A 20,316-nucleotide genomic window follows, 5' to 3' on the forward strand; every position below is an offset into this window, starting at 1 on the left:
ATAGCTGGGGTCCCAGCACTGAGCCCTGCGGCACTCCTGCCATTCTGAAAAGGACCCGTTTATTCCCGACTTTGCTTCCTGTCTGCCAACCAGTTCTCTATCCACATCAGTACATTACCCCCTCCAATACCATGTGCGTTAATTTTGCACACCAATCTCCTCTGTGGGACCTTGTCAAAAGCCTTTTGAAAGTCCAAATACACCACATCCACTGGTTCTCCCTTGTCCACTCTGCTAGTTACATCCTCAAAAAACTCCAGAAGATTCATCAAGCACGATTTCCCTTTCATAAATCCATGCTGACTTGGACCGATCCTGTCACTGCTTTCCAAATGTGCTGCTATTTCATCCTTCATGGTTGATTGCAACATTTTCCCCACTGCTGATGTCAGGCTAAACAGTCAAAGCGAAAGAGAGGGATTGTGGAATGGGGGGAGAGAGGACAAGAGAGATGGGGGGGGCGACAGCAAATGGAGTATGAGCCTGACTTAGCAACAGAGTGGTGTAGTGAGAGGATAATGAATGAGAGAGAGATATTTAAATAGTGAACTAACTTTGAGTAGGCCGCAGTGAGATTTAAACCCATGACCGCTGGTTTATTAGACCAGTGCTCCAACCCCTGAGCTATGGAGCCAACTACTCTTAGAAAGACAGGGGAAGGAGCAGGAAAGAGAGGGGAAGGGAAAAGAGATCACAGAAGGAGTGAGAGAGGGGGGTGATGGGAAAGAGTGGGAGGGGAAGGCGGGAGAGTGGGGAAGGGGAGAGAGGGTGGGGAAGGGGAGAGAGGGTGGGGAAGGGGAGAGAGGGCGGAGTGAGGGAGATGGGGAAGGTGAAAGAGAGTTTAAGAGGAGTGATGGGGAAGGAGTAAGAGAGAGGGGGGGGAAGGGGAGAGACGGGAATGGGTGAAAGTTGGGAAAGAGAGTGAGGGAGGAGGCAGGGGAGAGAGAAAGGGGAAGGGTAGAGAGAGGGAGAAGGGGAGAATCTGAAATGAAAGGGAAAAGAGAGAGGAGGGAGGGGAGCAGAGAGGGAGGGTGAGGCGAGGGAGGGGGAATGGGGAGAGGGGAATGAGTGAGAGACGTGGAAAGAGAGATAGCTGGAAAGGGAGAGAGGGGTAAAAAGATATAGAACAGGATGTGATGGGGAAGAAAAAGAGAATTCGAAATGGAGAGAGAGTGCAGTCTGTCGTTCCAGGATCAGTCTCGGAGCTGTTTAATATTTATAATTAAAGCTCCTGTTAATTGACGGTGAATTTAAATACTGAGCTAATTTTGAGTAGGTCCCAGCGAGATTTGAACCCACGACCCCTGGTTGACTAGACCAGTGCTCTAACCCCTGAGCTATGGAACCACCTGCCCTGGGCTGTGGGTCATTCCCCAGTTAGTGCTGTGTGTTTGAAGAATGAGGAGGGGGTCAGTGAAACACTCAGATTGTGTCTCATCCCCCAGACTCCTGCCTCCGTCTCTTCAATATTCACTTCTCAACATCGATATATCGGGTCTTTCACGTAGTAAAACATCCCAAGGCAACTCAGTCACACTCTGTCCCAATCTCTCTGTCTCTCTGTCTCTCTCAATCTCACTCTCTTTCTTTCTGTCTCTCACCTTCTCACTCTGTCCCTCGAGGGGGGAAGGTAGAGCGGGGGAAGGGGAGAGAGGGAGAAGGGGAGAGAAAGGGGGGGAATGGGAGAGAGAAGGGGAATGGGAGAGGTGGGGAAGGTGTGAATCTGATGGGAAAGGGGAGAGCGAGAGCGAGGGAAGGAGGGAAAGGGATGAGGGAGGGGAGTGGAGACAGGGGAGGCGAGGGAGAAGGAGAGGGAGGCGAGAGAGAGGAGGGGAGAAAATGAAAAGGAAGAGGGGAAGGAATGAGTGAGAGGGGAAGGGGAGAGAGAGGGGTGGAAAGGGAAAAGAGAGGTTAAGGGGAGAGGGGTAAGGAGTGAGAGAGAGAGGGAATGGAGAGAGAGGGTGAAGAGAGAGGGTGAGGGGAGAGTCATTGAAAGCAGCCATGCAGGTGCAGCAAGCAGTTAGGAAGGCAAATGGTACGTTGGCCTCCATTGCAAGAGGGTTTGAGTACAGGAGCAAGGATGTCTTACTCCAGTTATACAGGGCCTTGATGTGACCACACCTGGAGTATTGTGTGCAGTTCAGGTCTCCTTACCTAAGGAAGGATACACTTGCCATAGAGGGAGTGCAGCGAAGGTTCACCAGACTGATTCCTGGGATGGCAGGACTGTGGTATGAGGAGAGATTGGGTCGACTGGGCCTGTATTCACTGGAGTTGAGAAGAATGAGAGGAGATCTGATTGAAATTTATAAAATTCTGACGGGGTTGGACAGACTGGATGTGGGGAGGATGTTTCCCCGGGGGCTGGGAAGTCTAGAACAAGGGGTCACACAGTCTCAGGATACGGGGTAGGAAATTTAGGAGCGAGATGAGGAGAAATGTTTTCACTCAGAGGGAGGTGAACCTGTGGAATTCTTTACCACAGAAGGCTGTGGAGACCAAGTCACTGAATATATTTAAGAGGGAGACAGATAGATTTCTAGACACAAAAGGTATCAAGGGGTATGGGGAGAAAGCGGAAATATGGTGTTGAGATAGAGGATCAGCCATGATCATATTGAATGGTGGTGCAGGCTCGAAGGGCCAAATGGACAACTCCTGCTCCTATTTTCAATGTTTCGATCCATGAGGGAGAGACGGGTAAAGCGAGATAACTAAAAAGAAGTACAACAGGTCATGATGGGGAAGCTGGAATGACGAGCTTTTTGGTCCAGGAACTGTTTAATATTACAATACTTCCAAGCCCTTGTCAATGGACAGTGAATTTAAATACTGAGTTAATTTTGAGTAGGCCCCAGTGAGATTTAAACTCACAACCGCTGGTTTACAAGACCAGTGCTCGAACCCCTGAGCTATCAGCCACCTGCGTTGAGAAAGACAGGGGAAGGAGCAGGAAAGAGAGGAGAAGGGAAAAGAGGGCGTGGAAGGAGTGAGAGGGGGGGAAGGGGGAGAGAGCGAGAGGGGAAGGGGAGAGAGTGGGGAAAGAGTGAGAGTGGGGGAAGGGGAGAGAGAGTGGAAGGAGTGCGTGAGAGGGGAGGGGGAGAGTGTGGGAGGGGAAGGGGAGAGATTGGGAGAGGAAGGAGAGAGAGAGAGAGGAGAAGGGGAGGGAGCGGATGGGGAGACATTGGGAGGGGAAGGGGAGAGAGAGTGTGGAAGGGAGGGAGAGAGGCGAAGGAGTGAGGGAGGTGGGGAAGATGAAAGTGAGATTAAGAGGAGTGGTGGGGAAAGAGTGAGAGAGAGAGGGGAAGGGGAGAGAAGGAGGAGTCAGAGAGAGAGATGGGAAGGGGAGAGAAGGAGGAGTCAGGGAGAGAGATGGGAAGGGGAGAGAAGGAGGAGTCAGGGAGAGAGATGGGAAGGGGAGAGAGGCGAAGGAGAGGATCTGAAAGAAAAGGGAAAAGAGAGAGAGAAATGGGATTGAGTGAGAGACGGGGGAAGCGAGTCGCGATGGGGAAGGGAGAGAGAGAGTGCAAGAGAGAAGGGGAGCCTGTTGTTCCAGGATCAGTCTTGGAGCTGTTTAATATTTATAATTAAAGCCCTTGTTAATTAAAAGAGAATTGAAACACCAAGCTAATTCTGAGTAGTCCCGAGAGAGATTTGAACTCACAACCCTTGGTTGTCAAGCCCATTGTTCTAACCCCTGAGCTGTGGAGTCATCCGTTGTGTGAAAAATCGGGGAAGGAGCAGGAAACAGGGGGGAAGGGAAAAGAGAGAGTGGAAGGAGTGAGAGAGAGGGGGAAGGGAAGACAGGGAGGAAGAGAGAGGGGAAGGGGAGAGAGAGTGGGGGAGGGGAGGAATGAGAGGGGATGGGAGAGGGAACGGGAGAGTGAAAAGACAGAGGGGGTGAGAGAGTGGGTAGTGGAGAGGGAGGAGGGGATAGAGAGAGGGAAGATAGAGAAGGAAGGAGAGGAGAAGGAATGGGGAGAGAATGAAATTATAGAGGGAAGGGGAGAGAGGGGAAGAGAGAGAGAGTGGAAGGGGAGACAGAGGGGGAAGGGGTGAGAGAGGGGAAGGAGTGAGAGAGGGGAAGGAGTGAGAGAGAGAGAAGGGGAGAATCTGAAAAGAAAATACAGAGAGGGGAAGGGGAAAGAGAGGGAGGGGAAGGAGTGAGAGAGTGAGGAAAGGGGAGAGACGGGAATGGGAGAAAGTTGGGAAAGAGAGAGGGAGGAGAGGAGAGAATCTGAAATGAAAAGGAAAAGTGAGGGGTGCGGGAGAGAGGGGAATGAGTGAGAGACAGGGAAAAAGATGTGGAACATGGAAGCTTATTATTCCAGGGTCGGTTGCAGAGCTGTTTAATACTTATAATCTTTGTTAACTGACAGTGAATTTAAATACTGAGCTAATTTTGATTAGGCCCCAGTGAGATTTGAACTCACGACCGCTGGTTTACTAGACCAGTGCTCTAACCCCTGAGCTATGGAGCCACCTGCTATGGGAAAGACAGGAGAAAGCGCAGGAAAGAGAGGGGAAGGGAAAAGAGAGAGTGGAAGGAGTGAGAGAGAGTGGGGAAGGGGAGAGAGAGTGTGGAACGGAGGGAGAGAGGGAAGGGGAGAGAGAGGGAATGAGTGAGAGAGAGAGAGAGGGGAAGGGAAGAGAGATGTGAAGGCAAAAGAGCGAGGGAGGAGGCAGGGGCGAGAGAAAGGAAGGGGAGAGAGAGGGAGAAGGGGAGAATCTGAAAAGAAAGTGAAAAGAGAGCGAGAGAGGAGGGAGGGGTGGGAGGGGAGGAAAGAGAGAGTGAAAAGGCAGAGAGGGAAGGAGCGAGAGGAGAGAGAGTAGGTAGTGGAGAGAGGGGGAGGGGAGAGAGGGAGAAGATAGAGGAGGAAGGAGAGAGAGGGGAAGTCGAGAGAGAATGAAAGTAGAGAGGGAAGGGGAGAGAGAGGAAGGAGAGAGAGAGGAAGGAGTGAGAGAGAGGGGGGATGATTGGGGAAGGGAAGATTGAGGGGGAAGAGGAGAGAGCGGGGGAAGGGGAGGGAGGTGAAGAGAGGGGAATGAGTGAGAGATGGGGAAAGCGAGATCGCAGGAAAGGGAGAGAGAGGTAAAAAGATGTAGAACGGGTTGTGATGGGGAACAGAGAGCCTTTTGTATCACAGTCAGTCTCAGAGGTGTTCAATATTTATAATTAAAGCCCTTGTTAATTGACAGTGAACTTAAATACTGAGCTAACTTTGAGAAGGCCCCAGTGAGAGGCCAAGTCAATATATTTAAGAGGGAGACAGATAGATTTCTAGACACAAAAGGTATCAAGGGGTATGGGGAGAAAGTGGGAATATAGTGTTGAGATAGAGGATCAGCCATGATCATATTGAATGGTGGTGCAGGCTCGAAGGGCCAAATGGCCTACTCATGCTCCGATTTTCAATGTTTCGATGAATGAGGGAGAGACGGGTAAAGCGAGATAGCTAAAAAGATGTTCAACAGGTCGTGATGGGGAAGCTGGAATGATGCGCTCTTTGGTCCAGGAACTGTTTAATATTATAATACTTCCAAGCCCTTGTCAATGGACAATGAACTTAAATACTGAGTTAATTTTGAGAAACAGGAGGGAGTGAGTGAGTGAGTGAAGAGGCAGAGGGACAAGAGAGTGAGTGAGGGAGAGGATAATGAATGAGAGACGGGTGCTCTAACACCTGAGCTAGGGAGCCACCTGCTCTGGGAAAAACAGGGGAAGCAGCAGGAAAGAGAGGGGGAGGGAAACGAGAGAGTGGAAGGAGTGAGAGAGGGAGGGAAGGGGAGAGAGCGAGAGGGGAAGGGGAGAGAGTGGGGAAAGAGTGAGAGAAGGGGAGAGAGAGTGGAAGGAGTGAGAGAGAGGGGAAGGAGTGAGTGAGAGGGGAGGGGGAGAGTGTGGGAGGGGAAGGGGAGAGATTGGGAGAGGAAGAGGAAAGAGAGAGAGGAGAAGGGGAGAGAGTGGAAGGGGAAAGAGTGGGAGGGGAAGGGAGAGAGAGTGTGGAAGGGAGGGAGAGAGGCGAAGGAGTGAGAGAGAGAGGGGAAGGGGAGAGAGGCGAAGGAGAGGATCTGAAAGAAAAGGGAAAAGAGAGAGAGAGAGAAAGGGGAATGAGTGAAGTGAGATTGTGGGAAAGGGAGAGAGGGGTAGAAAGATGGGGAAGGGGAAAGAGAGTGCAATACAGACAAGAAGAGGAGAGGGGAGCCTGTTGTTCCAGCGTCAGTTTCAGAGCTGTTTGATATTTATAATTAAAGCCCTTGTTAATTGATGGCAAATTTAAATACTGAGCGAATTTTGAGCAAATCCCAGTGAGATTTGAACTCACAACCACTGGTTTACTTAACCAGTACTCTAACCCCTGAGCTATGGAGCCACCTGCTCTAAGAAATACAGGGGAAGGAGCAGGAAAGAGAGGGGAAGGGAAAAGAGAGAGTGGAAGGAGTGAGAGAGAGGGGAAGGGGAGAGAGAGAGAGGGGGGAAGGGGAGCGTGAGAGGGGAAGGGGAGAGAGAGAGAGGGGAAGGGGAGAGAGAGAGAGGGGGAAGGGGAGAGTGAGAGGGGAAGGGAAGAGAGAGAGAGAGGGGGGAAGGGGAGAGTGAGAGGGGAAGGGGAGAGAGAGTGGAAGGAGTGAGAGAGAGGGGAAGGGGAGAGAGAGAGAGGAGGGAAGGGGAGCGTGAGAGGGGAAGGGGAGAGAGAGAGAGGGGAAGGGGAGAGTGAGAGGGGAAGGGGAGAGAGAGCGAGAGGGGAAGGGGAGAGAGAGAGAGGGGGAAGGGGAGAGTGAGAGGGGAAGGGAAGAGAGAGAGAGAGGGGGGAAGGGGAGAGTGAGAGGGGAAGGGGAGAGAGAGAGAGGGGAAGGGAGAGAGAGAGAGGGGGAAGGGGAGAGTGAGAGGGGAAGGGGAGAGAGAGAGGGGAGTGAAGTGGAGACAGGGAGGAAGAGTGAGGGGAAGGGGAGAGAGAGGGGGAGGGGAAATAGAGGGTGGGGAAGGGGAGAGAGAGTGTGAGGGGAGAGAGAGGGGGAAGGGGTGAGAGAGAGGGGGACAGGAGAGAGAGGGGGAAGAAACATAGAAACATAGAAAATAGGTGCAGGAGTCGGCCATTCGGCCCTTCGAGCCTGCACCTCCATTCAATAAGATCATGGCTTATCATTCCCTCAGTACCCCTTTCCTGCTTTCTCTCCATACCCCTTCATCCCTTTAGCCGTAAGGGCCATATCTAACTCCCCCTTGAATATATCCAATGAACTGGCATCAACAACTCTCTGCGGCAGGGAATTCCACAGGTTAACAACTCTCTGAGTGAAGAAGTTTCTCCTCATCTCAGTCCTAAATGGCCTACCCCTTATCCTAAGACTGTGTCCCCTGGTTCTGGACTTCCCCAACATCAGAAACATTCTTCCCACATCTAACCTGTCCCGTCCCATCATAATCTTATGAGTTTCTATGAGCTCCCCTCTCATCCTTCTAAACTCCAGTGAATAAAGGCCCAGTTGATCCAGTCTCTCCTCATATGTCAGTCCAGCCATCCCGGGAATCAGTCTGGTGAACCTTCGCTGCACTCCCTCAATAGCAAGAATGTCCTTCCTCAGATTAGGAGACCAAAACTGAACACAATATTCCAGGTGAGGCCTCACCAAGGCCCTGTATAACTGCAGTAAGACCTCCCTGCTCCTATATTCAAATCCTCTCGCTATGAAGTCCAACAATCCCCAGGGCCTGATGGACTGCATCCCAGAGTACCTAAGGAGGTGGCCTTGGAAATAGCGGATGCATTGACAGTCATTTTCCAACATTCCATTGACTCTGGATCAGTTCCTATGGAGTGGAGGGTAGCCAATGTAACCCCACTTTTTAAAAAAGGAGGGAGAGAGAAAACAGGGAATTATAGACCGGTCAGCCTGACATCGGTAGTGGGTAAAATGATTAAATCAATTATTAAGGATGTCATAGCAGCGCATTTGGAAAATGGTGACATGATAGGTCCAAGTCAGCATGGATTTGTGAAAGGGAAATCATGCTTGACAAATCTTCTGGAATTTTTTGAGGATGTTTCCAGTAGAGTGGACAATGGGGAACCAGTTGATGAGGTGTATTTGGACTTTCAGAAGGCTTTCGACAAGGTCCCACACAAGAGATTAATGTGCAAAGTTAGAGCACATGGGATTGGGGGTTGTGTGCTGACGTGGATTGAGAACTGGTTGGTAGACAGGAAGCAAAGAGTAGGAGTAAATGGGTACTTTTCAGAATGTCAGGCAGTGACTAGTGGGGTACCACAAGGTTCTGTGCTGGGGCCCCAGCTGTTTACACTGTACATTAATGATTTTGACAAGGGGACTAAATGTAGTATCTCCAAATTTGCAGATGACACTAAGTTGGGTGGCAGTGTGAGCTGCGAGGAGGATGCTATGAGGTTGCAGAGTGACTTGGATAGGTTAGGTGAGTGGGCAAATGCATGGCAGATGAAGTATAATGTGAATAAATGTGAGGTTATCCACTTTGGTGATAAAAACAGAGAGACAGACTATTATCTGAATGGTGACAGATTAGGAAAAGGGGAGGTGCAACGAGACCTGGGTGTCATGGTACATCAGTCATTGAAGGTTAGCATGCAGGTACAGTAGGCGGTTAAGAAAGCAAATGGCATGTTGGCCTTCATAGCGAGGGGATTTGAGTACAGGGGCAGGGAGGTGTTACTACAGTTGTACAGGGCCTTGGTGAGGCCACACCTGGAGTATTGTGTACAGTTTTGGTCTCCTAACTTGAGGAAGGACATTCTTGCTATTGAGGGAGTGCAGCGAAAATTCACCAGACTGATTCCCGGGATGGTGGGACTGACCTATCAAGAAAGACTGGATCAACTGGGCTTGTATTCACTGGAGTTCAGAAGAATGAGAGGGGACCTCATAGAAACGTTTAAAATTCTGACGGGTTTAGACAGGTTAGATGGAGGAAGAATGTTCCCAATGTTGGGGAAGTCCAGAACCAGGGGTCACAGTCTAAGGATAAGGGGTAAGCCATTTAGGACCGAGATGAGGAGAAACTTCTTCACCCAGAGAGTGGTGAACCTGTGGAATTCTCTACCACAGAAAGTAGTTGAGGCCAATTCACTAAATATATTCAAAAGAGAGTTAGATGAAGTCCTTACTACTCGGGGGATCAAGTGGTATGGCGAGAAAGCAGGAATGGGGAACTGAAGTTTCATGTTCAGCCATTAACTCATTGAATGGCGGTGCAGGCTAGAAGGGCTGAATGGCCTACTCCTGCACCTATTTTCTATGTTTCTATGTAAAGAGAGATAGCGGGAAAGGGAGAGAGGGGTAAAAAGATGTAGAATGGGTGAGGGGAGAGAGACGGACGGGAAGGGGAGAGAGAGAGCTTGGAAGGGGTGGAGAGAGAGGGGAAGGAGTGGGAGAGAGGGGAGGGGAGAGAGGGAGGAAGAGAGAGGGGATAGGGAGAGAAAGTTGGGGTGGGGAGGGCAGGAAAGAGAGGGGACGGGAGAGGGAAAGGGCAGAGGGGTTCAGAGAGCGGGGAATTGGATAGAGAGAGGGAAGCTAGAGGAGGAAGGAGAGGGGAGAGAATGAAATTAACGAGGGAAGTGAGAGAGAGGGGGAAGGGGAGAGAGGGGGGAAGGAGTGAGAGAGTGAGAAGCGGAGAATCTGAAAAGAAAGAGACAGCCAGGAGGGGGCGGGAGAGTGGAGAGGCAGAGGCGGAAGAGAGAACAATGAATTAGAGATGGGAAATTAAATGCTAAATGAATTATGACAATACATCAGTGAGATTTGATCTCACGAGCCTTGGTTTACGAGATCAGTGCTCTAACCCCTGAGCTATGGAGCCAACTGTTCTTGGAAAGATAGGGGAAGGAGCAGGAAAGAGAGGAGAAGAAGAAAAGAGAGAGGGAGAGGGGGAAGGGGAAAGAGAGGGGAAACATAGAAAATAGGTGCAGGAGTAGGCCATTCGAGCCTGCACCATCATTCAATATGATTCATGGCTGATCATTCCATCAGTACCTCTTTCCTCCTATTTCTCCATAGTCCTTGATCCCTTTTACCATAAGGGCCATATCGAACTCCCTCTTGAATATATCCAATGAACTGGCATCAACAACTCTCTGCAGTCAGGAATTCCACATGTTCACAACTCTCTGAATGAAGAAGATTTTCCTCATCTCACTCCATTCTCTTTAGACTGTGTCCTTTACTGCTGCATCATCACTTTCTCATTCCATCTCTCTCTCCTCTCCCTTTCTCTCCCCATGAGAGAATAATGAATGAGAGAAATATTTAAATAGTGAACAAATTTTGAGCAGGCCCTATTGAGATTTGAACCCACAACCCTGGGTTTACTAGACCAGTGCTCTAACCCCTGAGCTCTGGAACAACCTGCCCTGGGCTGTGGGTCCTTCCCCAGTTAGTGCTGTGTGTTTGAAGAATGAGGAGGGGTCAGTGAAACACTCAGATTGTGTCTCATCCCCCAGACTCCTGCCTCCGTCTCTTCAATATTCACCTCTCAACATCGATATATCGGGTCTTTCACGTAGTAAAACATCCCAAGGCAACTCAGTCACACTCTGTCCCAATCTCTCTGTCTGTCTGTCTCTCTCAATCTCAATCTCTTTCTTTCTGTCTCTCACCTTCTCACTCTGTCCCTCGAGGGGGGAAGGTAGAGCGGGGGAAGGGGAGAGAGGGAGAAGGGGAGAGAGAGGGGGGGAATGGGAGAGAGGGGGGCAATGGGAGAGGTGGGGAGGGGGAGAGTCTGATGGGAAAGGGGAGAGCGAGTGCGAGGGAAGAAGGGAAAGGGATGAGGGAGGGGAGTGGAGACAGGGGAGGCGAGGGAGAAGGAGAGGGAGGCGAGAGAGAGGAGGGGAGAAAATGAAAAGGAAGAGGGGAAGGAATGAGTGAGAGGGGAAGGGGAGAGAGAGGGAGGAAGAAAGAGGGGCAGGGGAAAGAGAGGGTTGGAAAGGGAAAAGAGAGGTTAAGGGGAGAGGGGTAAGGAGTGAGAGAGAGAGGGAAGGGGAGAGAGAGGGAAGGAGAGAGTTGGAGGGGAGAGTCATTGAGAGCAGCCATGCAGGTGCAGCAAGCAGTTAGGAAGGCATATGGTACGTTGGCCTTCATTGTAAAAGGGTTTGAGTACAGGAGCAAGGATGTGTTACTCCAGTTATACAGGGCCTTGGTGTGACCTATTGTGTACAGTTGTGGTCTCTTTACCTAAAAAGATGTACAACAGGACGTGATGGGGAAGGCGGAAAGACGAGAGCCTTTTGTTTCAGGGTTGGTCTTCGAACTGTTTAATATTATAATACTTATAAAGCACTTGTTAATTGACGGTGAATTTAAATACTGAGTTAATTTTGAGCAGGTACCAGTCAGATTTGAACCCATGACCCCTGGTTTACAAGACCAATACTATAACCCCTGAGCTATGGAGCCATCTGATCTGGAAAAGACAGGGGAAGGAGCAGGAAAGAGAGGAGAAGGGAGAAGAGAGAGTGGAAGGGGTGAGAGAGAGGGGGAAAGGGAGAGAATGGGGAAGGAGTGAGAGAGTGGGAGAAAGAGTGTGAAAGGAGCGAGAGAGAATAGGGAAGGGACGAGAGAGGAGGCAGGGGAGAGAGAGGGAGATGGGGAGAATCTGAAAAGAAAATACAGAGAGGGGAAGGGGAAAGAGAGGGAGGGGAAGGAGTGAGAAAGTGAGGAAAGGGGAGAGACGGGAATGGGAGAAAGTTGGGAAAGAGAGAGGGAGGAGAGGAGAGAATCTGAAATGAAAAGGAAAAGTGACATGAGCGGAGAGGGAGGAGGGAGAGAGGGAGAGGCGAGATTGGGGGAAGTGGGGAGAGGGGAATGAGTGAGAGACAGGGAAAGTGAGAGAGCGGGAAAAAGATGTAGAACATGTCGTGATGGGGAAGCAAGCTTGTTATTCCAGGGTCGGTTGCAGAGCTGTTTAATATTTATAACCTTTGTTAACTGACAGTGAATTTAAATACTGAACTAATTTTGAGGAGGCCCCAGTGAGATTTGAACTCACGACCCCAGGTTTCCGAGACCAGTGCTCTAACCCCTGAGCTATGGAGCCACCTACTCTGGGACCGACCGGGGAAGGAGCAGGAAAGAGAAAGGAAGGGAAAAGAGAGACTGGAAGGAGTGAGAGAGAGTGGGAAGGAGTGTGAGAGAGTGGGGAACGGAGGGAGAGAGGGAAGGGGACAGAGAGGGAATGAGTGAGAGAGAGAGAGAGAGGGGAAGGGGAGATAGAGATGTGAAGGCAAAAGAGCGAGGGAGGAGGCAGGGGTGAGAGAAAGGAAGGGGAGAGAGAGGGAGAAGGGGAGAATCTGAAAAGAAAGGGAAAAGAGAGCGAGAGAGGAGGGTGGGGTGGGAGGGGAGGAAAGAGAGAGTGAAAAGGCAGAGAGGGAAGGAGCGAGAGGAGAGAGTAGGTAGTAGAGAGAGGGGGAGGGGAGAGAGAGAGAAGATAGAGGAGGAACAAGAGAGAGGGGAAGGAGAGAGAGAACGAAAGTAGAGAGGGAAGGGGAGAGAGAGGAAGGAGTGACGATTGAGGGAGAAGAGGGGGAAGGGGAGAGAGGGGAATGAGTGAGAGATGGGGAAAGCGAGATCGCAGGAAAAAGATGTAGAACAGGGAACCTTTCGTATCACAGTCAGTCTCAGAGGTGTTTAATATTTATAACTAAACCCTTTGTTAACTGACAGTGAATTTAAATACTGAGCTAATTTTGAGTAGGCCCAAGTGAGATTTGAAACCACGACCACTGGTTTACTAGACCAGTGCTCTAACCCCTGAGCTATGGAGCCACCTGCCTTGGGCTGTGGGTCATTCACCAGTTAGTGCTGTGTGTTTGAAGAATGAGGAGGGGTCAGTGAAACGATCATATTGAATGGTGGTGCAGGCTCGAAGGGCCGAATGGCCGACTCCTGCTCCTCGTTTTGATGTTTCTATGAATGAGTGAGAGACGGGTAAAGTGAGATAACTAAAAAGATGTACAACAGGACATGATGGGGAAGCTGGAAAGAAAAGAAGGGAACTTTTTGGTCCAAGGATGGTCTTGGAACTGTTATAATATTCTAACACTTCCACACCCTTGTCAATTGACAATGAATTTAAATGCTAAGTTAATTTTGATTGGCCCCAGTGAGATTTGAACTCACAACCCCTGGTTTACAAGACCAGTGCTCTAACCCCTGAGCTATGGAACCACCTGTGCAGCTAAAGACAGTGGAAGGAGCAGGAAAGAGAGGGGAAGGGAAAAGAGAGAGTGGAACGAGTGAGAGAGAGGGGAAGGAGAGGGAGGCGGGGGAAGGGCGTGCAGGGAGGAAGAGAGAGGGGAAGGGGAGAGAGAGTGGGGGAGGGGAGGAATGAGAGGGGACGGGAGAGGGAAAGGGAGAATGAAAAGGCAGAGGGTGTGAGAGAGTGGGTAGTGGAGAGAGGGGATGGGATAGAGAGAGGGATGATAGTGAAGGAAGGGGCGAGAGGGGAAGGAATGGGGAGAGAATGAAAATAAAGAGTGAAGGGGAGAGAGGGGGAAGGAGTGACAGAGAGGGGGAAGGGGAGAGAGAGACGGGGAGGGGAAAGAGTGGTAAGGGACGGGGAGACAGAGAGTGGAAGGGGAGAGAGAGGGGAGAGGGACAGAGGGAGGAAGGGGAGAGAGATAAAGAACGGGAGAGAGGGGGAAGGGGAGAGGGAGGGAGGGGATGGACAGAGAGAAAGCTTGGAAGGGGGGGAGAGAGAGGGGAAGGTGTGTGAGAGAGGGGAGGGGATCGAGCTTAAGGGGAGAGAAAGGGGAAGGAGTGAGAGAGATGGGGAAGGGGAGACAGTGAGGAAGAGAGAGGGGAAAGGGAGAGAGAGTGCGGGTGGAGATAGAGAGAGAAGGAAAGAGAGGGGACGGGAGAGAGAAAGGGCAGAGGGGTTGAGAGAGTGGGGGAGAGGATAGAGAGAGGGAAGAGAATGAAATTAGAGCGGGAAGGGGAGAGAGGGGAAGAGGGGGAGATCGAGAGTGGAAGGGGAGAGAGAGGGGGAAGGGGAGATAGAGAGTGGAAGGGGAGAGAGGGGGAAGGGGAGAGAGAGGGGGAAGGGGAGAGAGAGTGAGAGAGGGGAAGGAGTTAGAGAGAGAGGAAGGAGTGAAAGAGAGGGGAGGGAAGTGTAGACAGGAAGGAAGAGAGAGGGGAAAGGAAGAGAGAGAGGGGAAGGGAAAGAGAGGGAGGGGAAGGGGTGAGAGAGTGTGGAAGAGGAGAGAGAGTTTGAGGGAAGAGAGAGGGAGAAGGAATACGAGCGAGGGGGAGGGGAGAGAGAGGGGAAAGAAACATAGAAATATAGAAAATAGGTGCAGGAGGAGGCCATTCGGCCCTTCGAGCCTGCACCACCATTCAATATGATCATGGCTGAACATTCACCTCAGTACCCCTTTCCTGCTTTCTTTCGATATCCATTGATCCCTTTAGCCATAAGGGCCATATCTAACTCCCTCTTGAATATATCCAGTGAACTGACCTCAACAACTCTCTGCGGCAGGGAATTCCACAGGTTAACAACTCTCTGAGTGAAGGAGTTTCTCCTCATCTCGGTCCTAAATGGCCTACCCCTTATCCTAAAACTGTATCCCCTGGTTCTGGACTTCCCCAACATCGTGAACAATCTACCCGCATCTAACCTGTCCCGTCCCGTCAGAATCTTGTATGTTTCTATGAGATCCACTCTCATCCTTCTAAACTCAAATATATGAAGGCTCAGTCGATCCAGTCTCTCCTCATATGTCAGTGCAGTCATCCCGGGAATCAGTCTGGTGAACCTTCGCTGCACTCCCTCAATAGCAAGAATGTCCTTCCTCAGATTAGGAGACCAAAACTGAACACAATATTCCAGGTGAGGCCTCACCAAGGCCCTGTGCAACTGCAGTAAGACCTCCCTGCTCCTATACACAAATCCCCTCGCTATGAAGGCCAACATACCATTTCCCTTCTTCACCACCTGCTGTACCTGTATGCCAACTTTCAATGACTGATGAACCATGACACCCAGGTCTCGTTGCACCTCCCCTTTTCCTAATCTGCCGCCATTCAGATAATATTCTGTCTTTGCGTTTTTGCCCCCAGTGTGGATAACCTCACATTTATCCACATTATACTGCATCTGCCATGCATTTACCCACTCACCTAACCTGTCCAAGTCACCCTGCAGCCTCTTAGCGTCCCCCTCACAGCTCACACCGCCACCCAGTTTAGTGTCATCTGCAAACATGGAGATATTACACTCAATTCCTTCATCAAAATCATTGATGTATATTGTAAATAGCTGGGGTCCCAGCACTGAGCCCTGCGGCACTCCTGCCATTCTGAAAAGGACCCGTTTATTCCCGACTCTGCTTCCTGTCTGCCAACCAGTTCTCTATCCACGTCAGTGGAAGGAGTGAGAGAGAGGGGGAAGGGAAGACAGCGAGGAAGGGAGAGGGGAAGGGGAGAGAGGGTGGGGGAGGGGAGGAATGAGAGGGGACGGGAGAGGGAAAGGGAGAGTGAAAAGACAGAGGGGGTGAGAGAGTGGATAGTGGAGAGGGGAGGAGGGGATAGAGAGAGGGAAGATAGAGGAGGAAGGAGAGAGAGGAGAAGGAATGGGGAGAGAATGAAATTACAGAGGGAAGGGGAGAGAGGGGAAGGGGAGACAGAGGGGGAAGGGGTGAGAGAGGGGAAGGAGTGAGAGAGCGGAAGGAGTGAGAGAGAGAGAAGGGGAGAATCTGAAAAGAAAATACAGAGAGGGGAAGGGGAAAGAGAGGGAGGGGAAGGAGTGAGAAAGTGAGGAAAGGGGAGAGACGGGAATGGGAGAAAGTTGGGAAAGAGAGAGGGACGAGAGGAGAGAATCTGAAATGAAAAGGAAAAGTGACGGGAGCGGAGAGGGAGGAGGGAGAGAGGGAGAGGCGAGATTGGGGGAAGTGGGGAGAGGGGAATGAGTGAGAGACAGGGAAAGTGAGATAGCGGGAAAAAGATGTAGAACAGGTCGTGATGGGGAAGCAAACTTGTTATTCCAGGGTCGGTTGCAGAGCTGTTTAATATTTATAACCTTTGTTAACTGACAGTAAATTTAAATACTGAACTAATTTTGAGGAGGCCCCAGTGAGATTTGAACTCACGACCCCAGGTTTCCGAGACCAGTGCTCTAACCCCTGAGCTATGGAGCCACCTACTCTGGGACCGACAGGGGAAGGAGCAGGAAAGAGAAAGGAAGGGAAAAGAGAGACTGGAAGGAGTGAGAGAGAGTGGGAAGGAGTGTGAGAGAGTGGGGAACGGAGGGAGAGAGGGAAGGGGACAGAGAGGGAATGAGTGAGAGAGAGAGAGAGGGGAAGGGGAGATAGAGATGTGAAGGCAAAAGAGCGAGGGAGGAGGCAGGGGTGAGAGAAAGGAAGGGGAGAGAGAGGGAGAAGGGGAGAATCTGAAAAGAAAGGGAAAAGAGAGCAAGAGAGGAGGGTGGGGTGGGAGGGGAGGAAAGAGAGAGTGAAAAGGCAGAGAGGGAAGGAGCGAGAGGAGAGAGTAGGTAGTAGAGAGAGGGGGAGGGGAGAGAGAGAGAAGATAGAGGAGGAACGAGAGAGAGGGGAAGGAGAGAGAGAACGAAAGTAGAGAGGGAAGGGGAGAGAGAGGAAGGAGTGAGAGAGAGGGGGGAAGATTGAGGGGGAAGAGGGGGAAGGGGAGAGAGGTGAAGAGAGGGGAATGAGTGAGAGATGGGGAAAGCGAGATCGCAGGAAAAAGATGTAGAACAGGGAACCTTTTGTATCACAGTCAGTCTCAGAGGTGTTTAATATTTATAATTAAACCCCTTGTTAATTGACGGTGAATTTAAATACTGAGCTAATTTTGAGTAGGCCCCAGTGAGATTTGAACCCACGACCCCTGGTTTACTAGACCAGTGCTCTAACCCCTGAGCTATGGAACCACCTGCTCTGGGCTGTGGGTCATTCCCCAGTTAGTGCTGTGTGTTTGAAGAATGAGGAGGGGTCAGTGAACCGATCATATTGAATGGTGGTGCAGGCTCGAAGGGCCGAATGGCCGACTCCTGCTCCTCGTTTTGATGTTTCTATGAATGAGTGAGAGACGGGTAAAGTGAGATAACTAAAAAGATGTACAACAGGACATGATGGGGAAGCTGGAAAGAAAAGAAGGGAGCTTTTTGGTCCAGGGATGGTCTTGGAACTGTTATAATATTCTAACACTTCCACACACTTGTCAATTGACAATGAATTTAAATGCTAAGTTAATTTTGATTGGCCCCAGTGAGATTTGAACTCACGACCCCTGGTTTACAAGACCAGTGCTCTAACCCCTGAGCTATGGAGCCACCTGTGCAGCTAAAGACAGTGGAAGGAGCAGGAAAGAGAGGGGAAGGGAAAAGAGAGAGTGGAAGGAGTGAGAGAGAGGGGGAAGGGGAGAGAGAATGGAAGGAGTGAGAGAGAGGGGAAGGAGTGAGTGGGAGAGGAAGAGGAGAGATTGGGAGAGGAAGGGGAGAGAGAGAGGAGAAGGGGAGAGAGGGGAAGGGGAAAGAGTGGGAGGGGAAGGGGAGAGAGAGTGTGGAAGGGAGGGAGAGAGGCGAAGGAGTGAGGGAGGTGGGGAAGATGATAGAGAGGTTAAGAGGAGTGATGGTGACGGAGTGAGAGAGAGAGGAGAAGGGGAGAGATGGGAAGGGGAGAGAGGCGAAGGAGAGGATCTGAAAGAAAAGGGAAAAGAGAGAGAGAGAGGAGGGAGAGAGGGTGTAGCGAGGGAGGGGGGAATGAGTGAGAGACGGGGAAAGCGAGATCGTGGGAAAGGGAGAGAGGGGTAAAAAAATGTAGAATGTGTCGTGATGGGGAAGGGAGAGAGAGATTTGGAAGGAGAGAGAGAGTGTGAGAGAAGAGGGGAGCCTGTTGTTCGAGGGTTGATCTCAGAGCTGTTTAATATTTATAATTGAAGCACTTGTTAATTGACAGTAAATTTAAATACTGATCTAATTTTGAGTAGGCCCCAGTGAGATTTGAACCCACGACCCCTGGTTTACAAGACCAATGCTCTAACCCCTGAGCTATGGAGCCACCTGCTCTGAAAACGACAGGAGAAGGAGCATGAAAGAGTGGGGAAGGAAAAAGAGAGAGTGGAAGCAGTGAGAGAGGGGGGGAATGGGAGAGAGTGGGGAAGGGGAGAGAGAGAGAGACGGGGAGGGGAAAGAGGGATAAGGAACCGGTAGACAGAGAGTGGATGGGGAGAGAGAGGCGGAAGGGGAGAGAGTGGGGAATGAGCAAAAGAGAGGGGGAAGGGGAGACTGGGATGAAGTAAGTGGGGCAAGGGAGAGAGAGCGGGGGAAGGGGAAAGAGAGCTTAAGGGGAGAGAGAGGGAATGTGAGAAAGGGGAGAACGCGGAAGGGACTGAGAGAGAGGGGGAAGGTGAGACAGGGAGGGAGAGAGAGGGGAAGGGGAGAGAGAAAGGGGGTGGGGAAAGAGAGGGAGGTGACGGAGAGCAAGTGTGTGGAATGGGGGAGAGAGAGGAAGAGGAGAAATGGGAAGGAGCGAGAGGGAGAAGGGGAAAAGAGAGAGAGAGAGGAGATAAAGTGGGCGAGTGATGCGGCAGAAAGAGGGAAGATAGTGGGTCGGGGAGAGGATAATGAATGAAAGTCAGATATTTAAATATTTAATTTTGAGTAGGCCCCAATGAGATTTGAACCACCTGCTCTGGGAAAGATCGGGGAAGGAGCAGGAAAGAGAGGGGAAGGGAAAAGAGAAAGGGTAAGGAATGGGGAGAGAGTGAAAGGAGAAAGGGAAGGGGAGAGAGGGGAAAGAGGTGAGAGAGAGAGAGGGGAAGGAGTTAGAGAGAGGGGAGGGAAGTGGAGACTGGGAGGAAGAGAGAGGGGAAGGGGAGAGAGGTGGGGGGGAGGGGAAAGAGAGGGAGGGGAAGGGGAGAGAGAGTGTGGAAGGGGAGAGAGAGGGTGAGGGGAGAGAGAAGGGGAGGGGAGAGAGAGGGGGAGGGGAGATAGAGGGGGAAGGAGTGAGAGAGAGAGAGAGGGGGAGGGGAGAGAGAGGGGGAAGAAACATAGAAACAAAGACAATAGGTGCAGGAGTAGGCCATTCGGCCCTTCGAGCCTGCACCACCATTCAAAAAGATCATGGCTAATTATTCCCTCAGTATCCCTTTCCTGGTTTCTCTCCATACACCTTCATCCCTTTAGCAGTAAGGGCCATATCTAACTCCTTCTTAAATATATCCAATGAACTGGCCTCAACAACTCTCTGTGGCAGGGAATTCCACAGGTTAACAACTCTCTGAGTGAAGAAGTTTCTCCTCATCTCAGTCCTAAATGGCTTACCCCTTATCCTTAGACTGTGTCCCCTGGTTCTGGACTTCCCCAACATCGGGAACATTCTAATCGCATCTAACTTGTCTCGTCCCGTCAGAATCTCATACGTTTCTATGAGATCACCTCTCATCCTTCTAAACTCCAGTGAATAAAGGCCCAGTTGCTCCAGTCTCTCCTGATATGTCAGTCCTGCCATCCCGGGAATCAGTCTGGTGAACCTTCGCTGCACTCCCTCAATAGCAAGAATGTCCTTCCTCAGATTAGGAGACCAAAACTGAACACAATATTCCAAGTGTGGGCTCACCAAGGCCCTGTACAACTGCAGTAAGACCTCCCTGCTCCTATACTCAAATCACCGAGCCATGAAGGCCAACATACCATTTGCCTTCTTCACCGCCTGCTGTACCTGCATGCCAACTTTCAATGACTGATGTACCATGACACCCAGGTCTCGTTGCACCTCCCCCTTTTCTTAGCCTGCCGCCATTCAGATAATATTCTGTCTTTGCGTTTTTTCCCCCAAACTGGATAACCTCACATTTATCCACATTATACTGCATCTGCCATGCATTTGCCCACTCACCTAACCTGCCCAAGTCACCCTGCAGCCTCATAGTGTCCTCCTCACAGCTCACACCGCCACCCAGCTTAGTGTCATCTGCAAACTTGGAGATATTACACTCAATTCTTTCATCTCAATCGTTAATGTATATTGTAAATAGCTGGGGTCCCAGCACTGAGCCCTGCGGCACTCCACTAGTCACTGCCTGCCATTCTGAAAAGGACCCATTTATCCCGACTCTCTGCTTCCTGTCTGCCAAGCAGTTCTCTATCCACGTCAGTACATTACCCCCAATACCATGTACTTTGATTTTGCACACCAATCTCTTCTGTGGGACCTTGTCAAAAGCCTTTTGAAAGTCTAAATACACCACATCCACTGGTTCTCCCTTGTCCACTCTGCTAGTTACGTCCTCAAAAAATTCCAGAAGATTTGTCAAGCATGATTTCCCTTTCATAAA

At 50.7% G+C, this 20,316-nt stretch overlaps 9 non-coding genes across 9 annotated transcripts; all 9 read right to left on the reverse strand.

The window, feature by feature from the left end:
- Positions 1-1,274: 1,274 nt before the first annotated feature.
- On the reverse strand, positions 1,275-1,347 carry trnat-agu (transfer RNA threonine (anticodon AGU)). The gene has a single exon. It is a non-coding gene; the product is annotated as a tRNA-Thr (tRNA).
- A 3,061-nt stretch (positions 1,348-4,408) lies between these two features.
- Positions 4,409-4,481, reverse strand: trnat-agu (transfer RNA threonine (anticodon AGU)). Its single transcript has one exon. It is a non-coding gene; the product is annotated as a tRNA-Thr (tRNA).
- A 7,507-nt stretch (positions 4,482-11,988) lies between these two features.
- Positions 11,989-12,061, reverse strand: trnap-cgg (transfer RNA proline (anticodon CGG)). Its single transcript has one exon. It is a non-coding gene; the product is annotated as a tRNA-Pro (tRNA).
- Positions 12,062-12,716: 655 nt separating this feature from the next.
- Positions 12,717-12,789, reverse strand: trnat-agu (transfer RNA threonine (anticodon AGU)). Its single transcript has one exon. It is a non-coding gene; the product is annotated as a tRNA-Thr (tRNA).
- A 329-nt stretch (positions 12,790-13,118) lies between these two features.
- trnat-ugu (transfer RNA threonine (anticodon UGU)) lies at positions 13,119-13,191 on the reverse strand. The gene has a single exon. It is a non-coding gene; the product is annotated as a tRNA-Thr (tRNA).
- Positions 13,192-16,087: 2,896 nt separating this feature from the next.
- Positions 16,088-16,160, reverse strand: trnap-cgg (transfer RNA proline (anticodon CGG)). The gene has a single exon. It is a non-coding gene; the product is annotated as a tRNA-Pro (tRNA).
- A 676-nt stretch (positions 16,161-16,836) lies between these two features.
- trnat-agu (transfer RNA threonine (anticodon AGU)) lies at positions 16,837-16,909 on the reverse strand. Its single transcript has one exon. It is a non-coding gene; the product is annotated as a tRNA-Thr (tRNA).
- A 329-nt stretch (positions 16,910-17,238) lies between these two features.
- On the reverse strand, positions 17,239-17,311 carry trnat-ugu (transfer RNA threonine (anticodon UGU)). Its single transcript has one exon. It is a non-coding gene; the product is annotated as a tRNA-Thr (tRNA).
- Positions 17,312-17,965: 654 nt separating this feature from the next.
- On the reverse strand, positions 17,966-18,038 carry trnat-ugu (transfer RNA threonine (anticodon UGU)). The gene has a single exon. It is a non-coding gene; the product is annotated as a tRNA-Thr (tRNA).
- Between the last annotated feature and the right edge of the window lie 2,278 nt (positions 18,039-20,316).

Source organism: Pristiophorus japonicus, unplaced genomic scaffold (genome assembly GCF_044704955.1).
Source record: "Pristiophorus japonicus isolate sPriJap1 unplaced genomic scaffold, sPriJap1.hap1 HAP1_SCAFFOLD_592, whole genome shotgun sequence".
NCBI classification, from domain to species: domain Eukaryota; kingdom Metazoa; phylum Chordata; class Chondrichthyes; family Pristiophoridae; genus Pristiophorus; species Pristiophorus japonicus.